The 17,857-nt window shown below is 41.2% G+C and overlaps 1 protein-coding gene across 34 annotated transcripts in view; it reads left to right on the forward strand.

Annotated features, from left to right (window-relative positions):
• The window catches only part of ADGRL2 (adhesion G protein-coupled receptor L2), a 619,854-nt gene that overhangs the window by 414,372 nt on the left and 187,625 nt on the right, over window positions 1-17,857 (forward strand). The window contains exon 1 of one of the 34 annotated variants that reach the window (XM_072834199.1): window positions 14,859-14,971. The exons of 31 other annotated variants lie outside the window; for them this stretch is intronic. The gene's annotated coding sequence lies outside the window, so the exon portion shown is untranslated. Of the gene's footprint in view, window positions 1-14,858; window positions 14,972-15,161; window positions 15,197-16,301; window positions 16,385-17,857 lie in introns of those variants that run through there. 2 more of the 34 variants (XM_072834200.1, XM_072834198.1) reach the window with 2 other exon arrangements.

Here is a 17,857-nt window from a genome sequence, read left to right on the forward strand (position 1 = left end):
TTTTTGGAATATGAAGGATTATAACTTAATAAATAAAAGATAGGGTGTCTAATAGATAGCTGTCATTAATTGTGTTTAGCTATTTCAGAGTATACAAAGCTTAACCAGATACTCTTCTAATGGTACAAATTTACAAGAAAACTAAACACTTTTTTTTTAGAGAGAGAGAGAGGGAGAGGGAGAGTGCACATGCACATGAGCAGTGGGTAGAGGCAGAGGGAGAGAGAGAGAATCTTAAACAGGATCCACAGCCAGTGCAGAGGCAGATGTGGGGCTCGATCTCATGACCCTAAGATCATGACCTGAGCTGAAATCAAGACTTGGTCACTCAACTCACTAACCCAGGTGCCCTGAAACAAAGCACTTTTGAATTAAAAGGAATGAAAATCAAAAGCTGTGAACATAACTAAGAGTGAGTGGGTTCTTCAAATTGTTAATTTAAAACAATTAAAACTACCAGCAACAATACTGGCATATATGTGATAAAAAAATTTTTTCATTTAGTCAGTATAAAGCTATGTATTTCAAAACATACTTCTGAAATCTTTTGCTATAATATAACCCAATATGTAAGAATGCTCAAAATTGTTTCATATTACCTTCTACAGCTTAGGCATTTATGTGGCAGCATTTTTGAAGATTGTCAACTGTTTTATATTATTAATGTACCAAAATAATAGCAAATATTTGAGGACTGACTTACTATGTGCTAAATACTACTTGTATTAATTCATATAACCCTCAGGACAACACTATAAAATATAGATAATTATGATTCCCACTTTAGAAACAAGGAACTAAAGAAACCGTTAATTTAAAGATGAGCCTCGGGGCACCTAGGTGACTCAGTTGGTTAAGTTTTTGGTTTAGGTCATGGTATCAGGGTCCTGGGGTCGAGCGCCCACATGGGCTCCCTCCCTGCTCAGTGGGGAGTCTGCTTCTCTCTCCCCCTCCACCTCTTCCCCCCAATCCCGCCACACTTGTGCTCTCTCACTTTTTCTCTCAAACATATAAAATCTTTTAAATAAATAAATAAATAATAAATAAATAAATAAATAAATAAATAAATAAATAAATAAATGCGAGCCTTCATAACTTGAGCAAGTTATGGAAGCCTGACCATGGTGAAGCAGAGACTACTGGTGGTCTCATCCAAATTCTAAGCTTTTAGCTTGTGTTGCTTTTCTAAACAATTCATTAATCAAAGTTAAGGGAATTTATACTTTATGAGGCCCTTTACAGATCTTTTCCAAGATAAGGTAGAAGAAAAGGTTAATCTGCAATATAGTTTTTATTTTTAAAAAGTAACTTCTGTAGCTTTTTTGAGAGGATATGTCAAATACTTCAATTTCAAATGAAAGTGGTGTTTCAAAAACTTTTGCAGAGCAAAGAGATTTAAAATGGCATTTACCAAATTCTTGACTGTACCAAATTGCAGAATTTTAAGTAAAAAGTGAGTATAAATGATTTCAGCTAGGTACAACCTCATGAGATGCTTATTAAGCATTAAGAAAAGAAATTCGACTTCCTAATGTATGTGTTCTGTTAAGAATCAAAAATAATAATAAAAATGTCTCATACTTTTCAGTATGGACACAGATTAAGTTAATTGGCCAAATTAATTATCCAATTTGATGAGTAGAATATATCTTTTATCTTATAATTTGGCAAGAAAAGTGAAAACGGGATAGAAGACAAAATTGTTGAAAAATAAATACTATGATTATTAGAAGTAATTTTACTTTTCTTATTATAGAAGAGCTTTGCTTAGTGAAAAAAAAAATTGAAAATTCCTAATATGAAGAGGATTCAATTATACATGCCAATATCAGTTTCCAGGTTGCATGGGAAATTTGAGATTTTCTTTTCAATGGTGTCTGTCTCAACAATTGACATATATAATTTTCCTATTAAATTTTTCTTAAGATTTATTTATTTGAGAGTGGGCAGAGAGAATATTTTAAGCAGACTTCCTGCTGAGTGGGGAGCTGGACTCCATCTCAGGATCCTGAGATCACTAACTGAGACGAAATTAAAAGCCCGGCACTTGATCTACTGAGCCTTTCAGTTGTCCCTAAAATTTTATGAAACTTAAATAAGGACAGCAGTATTTCAGTAAGACAACTACAATGTGCACAGAAGGCTCTTTTCAGAAAGTGTGTATTAGGAATTTTTACTGATACAAAGGATATTATGCAAACAATAATTTACAGGACTTTTAAAAAACTAGTATATTTAATACAGGTGATTCTCACTTTGTGGAGTTAATTCATTATGATCATATTTTCCAGTTGACATACTATAAAATTGAGTTATATTCATATAGGAAAATGTTTTGACCTGTAATCATAATAAAAAATTTGTATATGAAAATACAAAATACAGGGCAGCCTGGGTGGTTCAGGGGTTTAGTGCTGCCTTCAGCCCAGGGTGTGGTCCTGGGGACCCGGGATCGAGTCCCTCATCGGGCTCCCTGCATGGAGCCTGCTTCTCCCTCTTTAAAAAAAATAAAAAGGATGGCACTGTCTTTAAAAAAAAATACAAAATATAAAATAAAATTAAGAATTATGATAATAGTTCTAATAATACTCATAAATAAGAAACATAACAAACTTGGGATAGTAAAAAAAATGTTCATGACTCAGGTTCAGTAGATAATCTTAATTCTTGGTAAATACTCTCCTTTGAAAAGTACACCCTTGTGCTCACTTCAGCAGCACATACACTGAAAAGTACACCCTTAACAAAGAATATTTTTGAACATATCTGAGAATATCAATTGCTTCTACTATTTTTGGGGGGCTTAGCTTGTTTGCCTTAAAACATTTTGTGTTTAGCTGTTTCTGCTGTATTAGCGTGTCTTAATTGTTTTAACTGTTCTTTTAAGCCCTGTGTATTAACACTTAAAAAAGCCCTGTGTATTTGCTTCCATTTGTTTGTTTGGTTGAAAAAGACGGATTCCTTTCATGTGTCCTCCCTTGGTGAACTACACTTATGGGATATTAGGTAATACAAAAATAATAAAAATCATCATTTGTTACTGTCAAGTTACCTCGCCATGTAGAGGGAAACTGAACACCTCTCCGAAAGAAAAGAATATGCAAGAGTAAACACCAGGGAAAGAGTGCTAGAAAGTGTTGCCAACTGAGGAGAAAAAGAGAATACTGCTGAATATAAATATAAGTAGAGAGAGGATTGAGTTAATCAGTGAGAATGGGGGGTGTGGCATTATAACTTCAAAATTGAGTTATTTAGTAAGTGAACAAATGAGGTGGTGTATATGCACTTCCTTTTTTTTTTAAGATTTTATTTATTTATTCATGAGAGACACACAGACAGAGGCAGAGGGAGAAGCAGGCTCCCTGCAGGGAGCCCGACGTGGGACTCGATCCAGGGACTCCAGGATCACACCCTGGGCCGAAGGCAGGCGCTAAACCGCTGAGCCACCCAGGGTTCCCCTGCACTTCCTTTGAACACAGTAAAGCACTATTACTACTATACATTTCTTCATATCTTCAACATATATTAACAATATAATTCACGCATTCACTCACATGTAAGTTTTTGACCACTGGAGCTCAAAAATGAAAACGTTCATAAGAATAGGAAAGAAAAAGTAAGTGAAAGACAGTGAGGCTAAACATATAGCTCTCTAGATCTATCTTTCTATTTCTCATTTTACTAAGATATGGGGAAGGGGTGCCTGCCTGGCTCAGTTGGAGGAGCACGTGGCTCTTGATATTGGATTCATGGGTTCCAGCCAATGTTGAGTGTAGAGATTACTTAAATTAATGAATTAAAAAACAAAACAAAACCAAAAATATGAGTGAAATATATTTCACTTTCATTTAATGACACCATTAAAGTAGAACACAAAACATTATCACTGATAAGGTGATTCATGGCACAAGATGCTTTGACTTGATTTTGAGAAGGTCATAGGGAATGGTGGAGAATGTGGTACATGTTTTCATTAAAAGAGAAGGCCTCTCCTGCTGGATGTTGCTATGAAGTAACATCCACTCAATGTTGTTGGACATTTCCTTTTTTTTTTTTTTTTTCAGAAGCTGGAAACCCATGTTTTGCTAGAAACTTCCTAATTTTTAAAACTTGACAAATAACTGTTTAAAAACAAAGAAAATACTATGTGACCCAAGATCTTTGGAGCCAATAAATTTTTGTTGCCTAGATTTTATACAGGCCAGCAGTTCATGACCTCTTTTGTATGCTGTGCTAAGAGCTGGCATAGAGAGTTTAGTGAGATTTTAAGGAGCTTACTGTCTAGTGTGAGAGGAGTAAATCAATAAGTACAATAATGTGTAATAAGAGCTATGATAATCAATGTTCATTTTTTATGGTTCTTCAATACTCAAAAATTGCATGTCATCAAAGAAAGATAAAATAATACTCACTATGATTTTCTTAGATTGCAAAGTACTATACTAATATATTTTGAAAAGATTTTTTTTTAAAACAGGAATATACAGAAAAAGAAACAGAATTTAAAGTGTCGGCAGAAAATGAGAAGATCTTCCTTGGAAATTTTGATTAATTTACTCCTTAAGATAATATTAATAAAACTTGCTAGTTATTTGGCAGGAAAAAAAATTGGTTAAAATGTTTTTTGGCTCTTTGATGTAGGGTTCCAGTCTTTGAGTGCTTAGTGAATCATAAATGAGCTAAGATGGAAGTATGATACTTGTACCATAATGCATAAAATATCAAATGTTTTGCGTTTGAATAAAACCAAAGTGCCAGGGTACAAAATATAACCTTTGAAATGCTTCATGTAAGTCCCACTGATTCTAATTTCTGAAGTTTCCTAAATATATCGTTACGTTATATAAGTTGTTGGGATAGAAAAGTAGAAGGGAGAAAGCTTGTTCTAGGTAATATAGAACAGATAGCCAACTTTTCAACTGTTTTGAATTCAAAAGCTCAAACACATTAATCTCCTGCCTTCCTTGGGCTATTTCCCACCTCTCCGGCATACACACACACACACACACACACACACACACACACGAAGGTAATAGTGCTCTCTACTCTCTGAACAATTTATCTGCATTTGTGATTCTCTTCTCTTAAAAGCACACTCACACACAAATATTGTTATTAAATTAATTTTTAGGAAAACACTCAAATTTTCATTGTCACCGACTTGTAAAGACAGTAAAATATTTACATATGGTCTATAAAAATAATTCAATAAATGGACTAAACAAATGTGTTAAGTAAATTTATGTATGTGTGTTTATATGTACACTTGTGATAAGTATATTTGTATAAGATTTCTAGGTTATTTGACTTGTAATATCCATATCAGCAAAGCAATGCTACAAATATTTGAATAAGAAGTAGCCTTATTATTGAACTAAATATTATAGTAGTATTCATGATTATGGGATTCTCACTTGTATAGTCTATAAACAATAGACTATAGCTCAGGTCTTTTGCTAGACACTAAAGGGGCCACTGTTCTTCAAAAGTCTGAGGGTAGGTAAAGTGTTTTTAAAAATTACTTCATCTGGGATCCCTGGGTAGCTTAGTGGTTTAGCACCTGCCTTTGGCCCAGGGTGTGATCCTGGAGTCGCGGGATCAAGTCCTACATCAGGTTCCCTGCATGGAGCCTGCTTCTCCCTCTGCTTATGTCTCTGCCTCTCTCTCTGTGTCTTATGAATAAGTAAAATCTTTAAAAAAATACTTCATCTGATTGGTTTATGCCATTCTGAACAGTATACTATTACTTCCTATATATATGCTTGGAGGTAGTTTGGGGGGCTATCTACACTTCTCAATATAAGAATGTAAGCAGGGAGAGAGGTGCTTCCAGAAAGGAAGTTCCAGATAGGAGTTTTAGGCATGTGATGAATTTTTGAAAGACTATTGTCTCCCCAAGAGTTCATGATGGTACATTGGTATAACAAGAACCTTCAACAGTTGTATCAGTCCCCTGGGGACTTTTCATACCTCCTTACTAAGATTCGAGTATTGTGGATAATGGGTACAAAACCGTATAATGTTATAGCTGGGTTTATGGATTGTCAGGTAAAGGAGAAAAGGACTGGAGAAAGTAGAAGTTTCAGATTTTACTAACTGCCACAAACATAGATTGAGATTTTAATGTGCATAATATTAGGACCTCTCTGGTAAATAAAACTAAAAGGAATTTGTTGAAAGGATAAGTCACAAAACTGAAATAAAACCTGAATGAACCCACCAAAACCTAACAGAATGGAGAGGGGTCCAGCATTACAAAGGAAAAACTGGATGGAGTTTCCAAAAGAAGGATGACTAGAAAGTAAAAACAAACATATACATATATATATATCTCCTATTTTGTTCTGTGTAGGAGATACTTAGGTGAAAGCTTATTTCCTTGTATGTTTAAAAATAAAATTGGGGAGAACCTTTCATAAATTTATTCTATAACCTTATCAAACCTAGGAAAATATTCCATCATTTTCATTATTTTTATAAGTAAAAATGCATCTTCGGGGAAAAAAGAACAATAAGATCTATTTGAGAGAAAATTCTGTGAAGTAGGAGATTGTGAATAAATAGTATATAGTTAAAATTCCTGAGTGCCATGCATATTAAGCGTATTACATAAATCTTTATGTCCTAATTAGTTTTGTGTATTTGCTTATAAATTTTTGTGTATATTCTTATTTATTTTCCATGTATATCTGCCTTTTGTTTCCACACATGATTTATTTCTCTGGGGAAGGAGTATGTTTACCACTTTCCACTAGCACCTAGAGCACTGAATTGAGGAAAGCAAGTTTTCTACGAGTGTTGAATAATTGCCTTTATTATCCTTACATTTTGAAAAATATGTCAGCCTGCAATCTCAGTAAAAATGCAAAATTAAAAATGAGTAAAAAAATAACGTGCACATTTCTCTGACATGAAACCACCCTGTTGTGCCAAATGTAGCACAAATGGCCCTCTAACAGGGGTCCTATGCAAACAGTGGGTGATCAAAGAACACGTCAGCAGCAACACCAAGTCACACTGGTGGTGTCAAGGACAATGTATTCTGAATTCTATTTCATATTTCTTCTGTGATATTGTGCCAGAACACAAATATATAGACACAGATATATACATATACATGTGCATATATATTTTACAGAATTTAAATAATTCATTCAAATAAATTATTTACATGATTTAAAAATTCCTTTGTCAAACAGATTAATGGAACCTTGTTATTCAAAAGATAAATCATTTTATATGAAGTGGCAAAGACTTCAAGGGCTAATAAAGGTTTTATGAGAGATAAACTTTTAATGAATTAATACTTTTGCATGTACTTATTTTCTATATACATAAATATATACACAGATGCTTACAATGATATTGATATCAACATTTCTGACTGACGTTTAAGGAAACAGTATTCACAGTGTTTAAAATCAAGTGTTTTATAGATTTGATTTTTAGGAGCTGATTGTTTATAATTCACCAAGCAAAGTAGAAGGTTTAAATAATAGTGCTGTAAATGTTATAATCTGCGTAATGAGATAGAATAGATGTTTTTCTATATGTAATTTACATGAATCATTAATCCCGAACAATTTTATGTATGTCATTTTCTAGGGCTTATAATGTATTTAGCACTTATGCCCTTTTGCTGCACAGGTCTTAATCAGAAAGATGCTTTGCTCTAGAAAATTACGGTGAACTTGTATTTGTATAACAAGATCTTAAGACCCTGGGAAAAAATTTTAAGGATTTTTTATGAAGCTCAGTACACATTCTTCAGCTAAATTTTGGCATAGTTTCAATTTGAGACTCCAATGAAATTCAATTGGTTTATTTTATAATTAAAAACAAGGAAATCATAGGAACAAAAATATATAATGTATAGCACTCATGTTTATAATAGAAACATCCATAAAGAAAGAAACATGTTCTAACTTTTCTCATTACTCCAAAGAGAATTGCATCTTTAATCACATAAAGCACAACTGCTTTCTAATTTTGTTTAAAGTGTTTCAATACTTACAAAACCCAGATCAGGTTATTGTAAATCTAGAGCAAATTAGAATCATTGGCCTCTGCTCAGCTCTATGTAAGGGTTCTATGTAAATCATAAATTTAATGGCATACTAAGACACACATCTGTTTCAGTTTTGTAGAAGTTAATAATCTAACTATAGAGTATTTAAACACTTCTTTCATTAACTGGAAAATTGAGGCAAGGATAGACTTCCCTTAGTTATAAGGTGTAATATTTTACCTCCAAATTTTGATAAGCTATAAACTTACCGAAGTAGTTAAAGGTAGTTTTCTAAATATTCAATCTGTATCTATTTTTGATATCACATGATTTCCTCCTTATATAGAAATATTCATTATAAGCAAATAGGCTAGCATTATCATCTCAAATCTACACCTGCATAAACTATCTTGATTTATATATATCATATCTTAAATCCCTTTGCAATAGGGCATTGGAGAGAGAGTAAATATTGAGTAATTATATGAATTGTCAAAATTCATTGTTTTTATTATTTTTCAGATTCCTTATTTGATTACCCATAGTTTTTTTTTTTGTTTGTTTTGAATGATAAATGATTGTCTTCTGGGGAATCCATATTATTTAAAAATAGTTTATATTCTTGACTATTTCAAACATTCACATTTTATAGCGGCACTCTTATTCAACTTTTCTCTAAATTTATTTGAACAAGTTTTAAGTATTTTTTTCATGTTATTTCCATGATCTATGTCTTTGAGACATGCTACTTCATATATAGCAGTATTCCAGTATCATAATGAATTATTGTGTTTCAATTATCATTAGATAATAAACAGGAAATTAGTTTTTCTTGTAGTGTATTCCACATTGTCTGAACAATGAAATATATGTGGTTTGAATTTGGGTCATTAATTCAGGTAGTAAGGACATAGTTCTAATTAAATTGGTGTCATAAATTACTTTCCCATAATGAAGGGGGGCACTCTTTTAATGCACTAACAGAGTTATTTGTAGATATGTGATTTTGGTAACCAGGACAGTTGGATAAGAGGGTGGATGGTTCAGTGCAACACAACTCCAACACTGGAACAGAACCATTCGAAGAATATATTGTCCAGGTGATAGTTCCAGCAACTTCTTTTTTAATGTTAGAATAGCTGGAGAGGTTATGTGTTTTTATTTTTTAACCTAAAACAAAATTGTTTTCATTGAATACAGCTCCACAAAACCTTATCATTTCCAAATCATTTCAGTATTCCTTTGAGATATAAATGACATTTTAGCATGATTCTAAATTCGGATGCTTATTTTAAAAAAAACGAATTCTCTTCTAATGTACTTTTACTTATCAAAAAACATATGCCTATTACATCATTGTTTGGTCTAGGTCCTAAGTGATTGATTTCATAGTGACCTTAAGAATGCACCGTAATGAGCTGCAATAGGTTGTAACTTAATTATAAAGATTTAAATTCTTCTTGAAAATAGAGATGGCAACATTCTATTATCTTATCAAGAAACTATGATGAGAGCTAGGCTTAGAAGGAAAATCTTTGCAAATTACCATTCTATTTTCCACATGCTCAGACAAATTTCTGGTTACTGAAATATACACAACAAAGAAAGGCCTTTAAATAATAAGGCAGCGGGACACCTGGGTGGCTCAGTGGAGAGCGTCTGCCTTTGGCTCAGGGTGTGATCCTGGAGCCCTGGGATCTAGTCCCACATCGGGCTCCCTGCATGGAGCATGCTTCTCCCTCTGCCTGTGTCTCTGCCTCTCTCTGTGTGTCTCTTATGAACAAACAAACAAACAAACAAACAAATAAATAAAATCTTTAAAAAAATAAGGCAGGTAACCAGAGTTAAAAAATATCTATCATATTAGAGAACAAAATAATGAAAAATGTTGGAAAGAGATAGTTTATACGATCAGAAGGATCAACTAAAGTTAAAGTCAAACATCTTATGTTATACAATTTTACACTATAAAATATTTTCAAACAACTACAACAAAATAATTTTTAGTTGAAAAAATACTGATATCATAGTACAATTATTATTATATTACGCTTATCATTAAGAGAATTATAATGTTATCTAATATGAAACTATTTGCAGTGTTATATAATTGTATCTTTGACTCACTTTCTAAGATGCAAGAGGCATTTTTGAGTTTGTTTTCTGACTCTTAAAAGCCTTTTGCAAGTTTGCTGTGCTACAATGAACTATGACATGAATAATCAAAGTCATTCTCAGAGACACAAAAACTTCAATTTTTACTTCTGTGAAATTGCTATTTGGTTATCTTTGAGGGTTTAGATCCAAGAGAGTGGAGTCGCCTCTACTATTAACCGCTGCCTTGCTTTTGTTCCACCCAAGCTATGCATGTTTGCTTTACCAAGAATTGCCCATTTAAATGTTTTATAGTTAAAACAAAGAGTTGTGATTTAGGTTATTTTTAGTTTAACCTCAATATTTTTAAAAAATCAAAGAAATTTCATCTCTGTTGTTGATAGAGGTTTTCTGCATATATTAAAAAGGGATGGGGAGATCTATTTTAAACTACGGACTTTAATAGAATATTTGGTTGTGAGTACGATGAACAAATTAATTATTATAAGAAGTTAGACACCTTTGTATAAAATTAGTGTTATTACAGTTATACTTCATGGTTAGACAGAAACATTGATAGAAGAAGATCTATAAGACCCAGTTACAAAAAAAAAAAAAAAAAAAAAAAAAAGACCCAGTTACAGAAAATCCTCCAAGTGCAGAGATTAACAAGAGTTATGGGAACAATCTATGGGAAAGAAAGACTAAGAGTTGTGTAAGAGTCAGTAGAACAACAATTACGTAGGATGTCTTTTTTAATATGCTTACCTTTGAGTATCATAATGGCAATGGTTTAACATTTTTATAACATTTTATATATGGTTATTTATATATGGTTATACATATAAACACTCTGCACAGAGTCATGCTACCAGTTGTATTGGCGGATTTATTTTTTAAAAGTATTAATTATAAAATGACAGGTATATAGTAATACATGTGATTATATACTTCTAAGTAGTATCATTAGGCGCAGGTCACCATAATCACATGTATACTGTAGTTTAAATGTCATTACTGTTGGAGACTGCATCTCTACGTACGTTTTGGATAGAGTTTGGCTTTCCTGGGTAAAGATTTACTCAGCCTGAAGAGCGCTGGGAGTATAGTTAAACTTATTGGCGTTGCCAAATGCTTTCATATGTTTCCGTTCTCATGGAAAGTGAGTTTTGATTTCTTTTCAGCCTACATGCATGGCTACGCTAAAATGAAAAAAACAAAGCTAACAACTTTCAACCAGTTCTAGTTAAGTTTAGTATTCACACATTGCTTTGATCTGCTCAGGGGCTTTCAACTAGTTCTTTTCTAGAGTAGGGAAAGCTAGTTTCAGCACTAAGCATCACTGAAGAGTAATGATGAAGCAATGGGAACTGGTTAACTTCAGGGTGAGATCTAGCTGATTTTATTTCTGCTCCTGTGTTAGAGACCAGATCAGTTTCACCTGTTATTTGTTTACTTGTTTGTTGTACCTTAGAACTCGCATTTCTCTTATCATATGCTTTTGCCTATGATAGGCCGTGAATACGGCCTACTCTCATGAATAGTTCTCTAGAGCTGCATAGCTCAAACGTAGGATTTTTGGCCCAGTATCAAGTCCCCAATCTCCCCACTCCACCCCAGCCCACCTCCATGTATATCCAAGTTTGCCAGAATGAGGCGGTGAAGAAGTCACTTGCTGTGTTCTACTAGTTTGTACTGCTCATGATATTTTAATGCCCACTTTCCTACTTCATCAGATTCTTTAATTTGGGACCCAAACTATTGTTACTCATACTTGTATTTTGACAAGTACCTCATCACTCTCCTTTAAACAAAGGTGCGTGGATGGTAATAGCTTCAGAAATTAGCATAATTTCCTGTATCAGAAATATGTGAACCCATAGAATAAAATAATCTTTAGTTTCTTAAAGTTGCTTAAATTAAAAACATGAGTTTCTACAGTTGGAAAAAAAAACATATATGGTTAAAATGTTTGAAGCCCATCAATCTCTCTAACCACATAAGCTAACGAGTTCCTTCTGTTTTCTTTGAATGAAATCACCATGAGTGGTTAGATGTTGATTTAACATAAAACAAATGGAAATGGGTGTTTCCTTTGTCCTTTGCAGAATTTATTTTTAAAAACAATTAGCAAGTATTATGAATAAGTCAATAATTTTGCCATTACTTAAATAATAATACAGATTGAGTAGTTAAATTGATTGGATTTTAGGGAATGCATAATATACTCCAACTCCCCTTAACTTGCTAACATCTGCAGACATTATTAAGCTTCTCATTTCATTTTTTTCCCTACCATAACACCTGTATTGTTATAAATTATGTTTTGAATTGTCATGAAGTGTCAGGCAAATTATGTTTTCTGGATGTGTGTGTGTCATTTAAGGGTTCCTTTGTAATGGCAGGTTTGCGGCTAACAGCTTAATCTTGAATATATCGATGCAATTAAAAGCTCTTTTTCAATTCTTCTTTGTGGATACTATTATGGGTAAAGTGCAAGGGAAGAATTAAAAATTTAATGTTAAAAACATCCTAGAGAAGGAATACATTTGGCTGTAATTTTAAAAACACAGCAAGCTTATTATATTCTTAGGAGAAACGTGTTGAACCCTTTTAATTCTATAAAATACACATCCTATTGAATTAAAATTAAAAACTTGTTTGACGCATTTTCCACTCCCTATAGTTTTAACCCACCTCTGACAACTTCATCCCCCCCTCCATGCATCCTCCTTTTTTTGTGATATAGTCTTTTCAGGAACATGGAGAGTGACTCACTTAGGTCCTGAGCATCAAAGAATGTCAGACCTATGAAATGTAGGCAGTGGGTTCTTCCAGAGATTCTTTCTGAGAGAGTTAAATAAATAAGTAAATGAGCCAACATATGGCCTGCTTAGTTCAGTCAAAAATTTCTATTGATTACTTACTAAGCTCACTAAATAAAAACTTCAGCCCAGGTTTTGCCTCCCAAAAGAAAATAGGATTAGACTGATCTATGCACTCACTGGGGCTTCTTGCCCCAGATGAGTGAGAAACCTTCAAAGATGAACAAAAGAAAGGGCTAAAATCTACGATAAATGTAGATTATTATTAGCTTGACATATTTTGGCTTATAATCTTGAATGAAACAATTTTTAATTCCAGAAGAGACTGTGATATAAATGACCTCTGAGATCTGAGAGTATTATAATGTTGCTTCTTTTCAACTAACGTAGCCTGATTTAATTTTTCCAGGTAGATCTGTTGTATGTGAAATTTTGACATATTTAAAAACTTTAGATACACAGTAAGGTTGCACACCAACTCTGCGTGAGAGTTTTTTTTTCCCCCAGACTAGCTTGTGTCCCACATCGATAATATTTGAATTATGTTATCTAAGAAATTCCAAATGGGAGTGTTTATGTAGTTTAAAGCAGAAATGCTCTGAGTGGCTCCTCTTATCTTTTGGAATGGCGAGAATATTAAAACAGCAATACCTTACGTAGACAGAAATTTGCTCATCAAGGATTCTCGTTTTGAGAAGTAAAATGACCAAAAAAAAAAAAAATGGGGGGGGGGGTACGTTTCCGTTATTTGCACATGGGTACTCTTCACATATGATCTTTCTACAAGTTGAGAACAAACTTGACCAATAGCTGGGTATTACATTATTATGTATTATGGGTATTATATTATCACAAATATCTGGCTTTGTGACAAAATCCTGATAGGTATTTAGAGTCTTCAAGTCTTTTGAACAATCTGCTGCTGACATTTTAATAACACTGTTGTCTGAAATGAATTCTGAAGTATGAGGACTACAACATACCCGCAGCAACAAAGAGTACATAGTTTCTGGAAGCAGAGAGGCTCAAGTTTCATCTCATTTTCTGGAGGTTTTAAATCTTGATGCATCGGTTTTCCCTGAATACCAATGCATCCGCGATTCTTTAATTGAGGGCTGCCTTCAGGAGTAGCATCAGTGATTGAGAAACACATCTAAAAAGTTAGTGACTTGCAGCTTATATTTTGCATATAGACAGACAGATATGCATACATGCATATCTGCACTTTTGATTTTCCTCGTATGCAGAGGGCACCGAAGCTGGCTTTAAAACAGGTTTCCAGCGGGACGTGCCCCGTGCCGTCTGCTCCCCCCGGCTCGGGTCCACCCCGGCGCGGACACGACCCGCGGGGAGGTGGCCAGGAAGCGCGGCCACCGGACCAGAGCAAAAGCACCTTCAGTGCAAGGAAACGAGGGAAACCGACCTAACAGCTCGACGAACGCGCTCGCGAGCCGAGAGCCTCGTAGTCTCCTTCCCTTCCCCAGCTCACCCTGCTGGGTTTAATCAAAAAACAAGCGAAAACGCTCTTGCGAAACAGGAGTCGATAAAGTCAAAGTTTGGCGAGGTCCCTGGAACTACAAAGCCAGAGTCGCCGCAATTTTTTCTTTTTTCTTTTTCTTTTTTTTTTTTAAACCGTGACTGCGGGGACCGAGCGCGCGGGCGGGGTCGGGCATCCCGGGCGCGGGGCCCGAGCGCCCCCGGCTGCCCCCCGGGCCCCCCGCTCGCCGCCCGGGCCGCACACAAAGGGAGGGCTGCGCGCACCCAAAGTTTCGAGTCCCCGGGCTCGCGGCGCGGAGAAAAGAGAAAACCTGGAGACCGGGAGGGTCCCGGACGCAGCGCGGGCGCCGGTCCCGGGGCGCGGAGGGGGCGCGGAGGGAGCGGGGAGGGCGCCCCCCCCCGTGCGCCCCGCCTCGGAGGCCCGGGCCCCGCGCTCGGCCGCGCGGTCCCCGGCACCCCTCACCCCGTTCCAGAGATAAAATCAATGTTCTTTAAAGTGCGTGTGTGCGTGGACAGGACGGAGAGCGCGCGGAGCAGCGGGCGCGCAGTGAGTGCAGCGGGGCGCGGGGGGCCGGGGCCGCGGGGAGGGGTCGCGGGGGGGCGGAGGGGGAGGGGGAGGGGAGGGGCGCCCGCCGCCGCAGGCCGCCTCCGGGGCGCGTTCCGGGGCCGAGCGCGCCCCCCGCCGCCGCCGCCGCCGCCGCCCGGACCGCCCTGCAGCCGCCCCGACCTCGGGCGGCTGCTCGGCTGCTCGGCTGCTCGGACGCGGGAGCCCGTAAGTGCCGCCGCCGCCGCCGCCGCCGCCGCCGCCGCTGCTCGGGTGCCGCGGCCAGTGGCCCTGGGGCGCCCAGGACCGTGTGGAGGATCCGCTCCACGGTTTGGACTTCGCTGCCTGGAGAGTCTTTCTTTCTGACTTTGCCGGAGCAAAAAAAAAAAAAACAAAAAAAAACAAAAAACCGGGAGGGAGAAGGAGATGTGACCTTCGCCGCCGTGCACGCGAATATGTTTGTAGGATGAGTCGGACTCGGGGCGGGGGGCGGGGGGGCGGGGGTGGGGATGGATGTGGGGAGGCGGCGGCGGCGGCGGCGGCGGCGGCTGGAGGTGACTCCAGTTCAGCCCTCGCCGAGAGTCCGTGTCAGGACTTCGCGCTGCCCCGGCTCCCTCTCCTCCTCGCGTCTCCTCTCCTCTCCCTCTCGGGCTCGGGCTCGCACACACACACTCGCAGAGGTGCCGGCGCGCGAGCGGGAGCTTACCCGAGGATTCCGCGGGGCCGTGGGGGGCCGCTCCGTCCGCGGCCGTGCGTGGCGTGGCTCTTCCGTGCACGCCCTGCCTCCCCGGCCCGGAGCCCCGACATGCGAGGACCGGCCGCCGCCGCCGCCGCCGCCGCCGCGCGCCCCGAGGCCGCAGGGTCGGCGCGGACCGCGGGCTGAGCCGCTCCGCCGGCCGGACGGGGTTGGCCTCGCGCCGCCGGCCTCTGCCCGCCCCGCCCGCGGCGGCCGCTCCGAGGGGACTCCCCAAGTCCGCGCGCCTCTGCCGGGCTGCTGCTGCTGCTTCTGCTGCTTCTTTTTTTTTTTTTTTTTTTTAAACCTCCGCCACCCCTTGCACTCTGATTCCAATTTTTTTTTTTTTTTTTTTTGCTTTTCTCTCGGGGCGCGTGCGGTCCGGGGCTGCGCGCGCGTGTCCAAGAGCCCGGCGCCAGCGGCGTGCGGGAGACGGCGGGACGATGCTGACCTAAGCCCCCGGAGCCGCCCGGCGCTGGCTGCTTGGCTGCAGGAGGCGGCGGCGGCGGCGGCCGAGCAGGAGGACGCGCCGTGTCCGGCCGGCGAGCCGCGGCGCTGCCTCCCGTGCGCACCGCGCGGCCGGCCTCGGCCCTCCCCGGCCGGGGTCGCCGCTGCCCCGCGCTCCTCGCCCCGCGCGGCCCCCGCGCGCTCGGCCCGCCCCCGGGGCGCGCTCGCAGACCGAGGTAAGAGCCGCGGGAGCGAACCTGGCCGCCTCCGTGCCGGGCCCCGGGGACCTGTTTGCGCCGCGCCTCCCGCCCGGGCTGGCCGCTGGGGGTGCGGGGGAGCTCGGTGCGGGTGCGCCTCGGGCCCCGCGCGCCTCCCGCCGAGACTCCGGCCCCGTCCGTCCGTCCGTCCGGCCTCGCCTTCCGCAGGCTGCGTGCAGGGGCGCGGGGGACTGACCGTGGGCTCTGCCTTGGGGGGTTTCCGGGAAGCTTGGGTCGGAGGGGGCCGCTCGCCCTTTTTGCAGCCCGTCCCGGGAGGGGGGCTCGGGGTGCGGAGCCCGCGCCCCGCGCCCCCGCGCCCCCTCGCCCCGGCCGCAGACCTGTCCCGGGCTGTAAGTGGAGCGGGGAGGCCGGGCGCCAGCTCCAGGGGGGCGGCTGGGGCGAGTTGTCGCGGGCCCTTGTTTTCTCCCGTCGGTGGGGAGGTGGTGCGGAGAGGCGAGGATGACAGCAAAGCGCAGCCAGATGTGGCCAGGCCGGCGCGGGGGCTGGCAACGATTAGGGGGGCCCCGCGGGGCGGGGGGGCGCAGAGACTCTCCCGGACCCGCAGTGAGAGGGCAGCAGCGGGCCGCGCTGGGCCTGCGGGAGAAGTTCCCGGCCGTGGGCTCCTGGGGCGGCTGCGGGGCTGGGGACCTCGGGGAGCCCGGTTTGTAGGTTGGGGGTGCCGGGCGCGGGTGCACCGGGGGGGTGCGTGGGGGGGGCGGCGGGAGAAGGCGTGGGAGGGGCGCGGGGAGAGGGGCGCCCCCATCCCCCCCATCCCCCCCATCCCCACCCCATCCCCACCCCCCGGGCCCGCCGAGCGTGGGCTCCGTGATTGGCTGGGGCGCCCCGACCCTCCGGCGGGGACCGAGCCGTGGGGCTGCGCGCCTGCAGGGCTCCTCGCTTGGGATCCGGAAAGTTTGCTCCTTGCGTCCGACCACGGGGCTTGGGCTGGGGGAGAGCGCTGCAGGCTGTACTTTGTGCACAAAGTGTCGCTGACCCGGAGGCTAAGGAACGTATGTTTTTTTATTTTTTTTTAAATTTATTTTATTTTTTGATGCTCGGTTCCTTCCATCCTCTTAAAGCATCGTTGGAGGGACAGGTCGTGCGGTCCGTATTCTTCGCTGGTCTTCTACGGACTCCTCCTCCTCCTCCTCCTCCTCCTCCCCCTCTCCCCCCCTTCTCCTCTCTTCCCCCCTTCCCGGGCTCTCTCATTCCGCTCTTCCTGATGCAAACACGGTGTTGTCTCGGATTCAGACCGAGGAAATGTTTTCCTCCTGTTTCTTGAAAGGTGTCAGGCTGCTTAGCAGCTCCTCCAAGCAGCCTGGGAGCGCGGAGCCGCAGCCACCGGCCATATGGTTCCCGTTACAAAGGCCGGGTCCCGAGGCCCCGAGGCCCCGCCGCTCCCCGCCGCTCCCCGCCCCCGCCCCAGGCTTGCATTTTCTGCTGCAGCCCTTA

This window comes from Canis lupus, chromosome 8 (assembly GCF_048164855.1).
Source record: "Canis lupus baileyi chromosome 8, mCanLup2.hap1, whole genome shotgun sequence".
NCBI classification, from domain to species: Eukaryota; Metazoa; Chordata; class Mammalia; order Carnivora; family Canidae; genus Canis; species Canis lupus.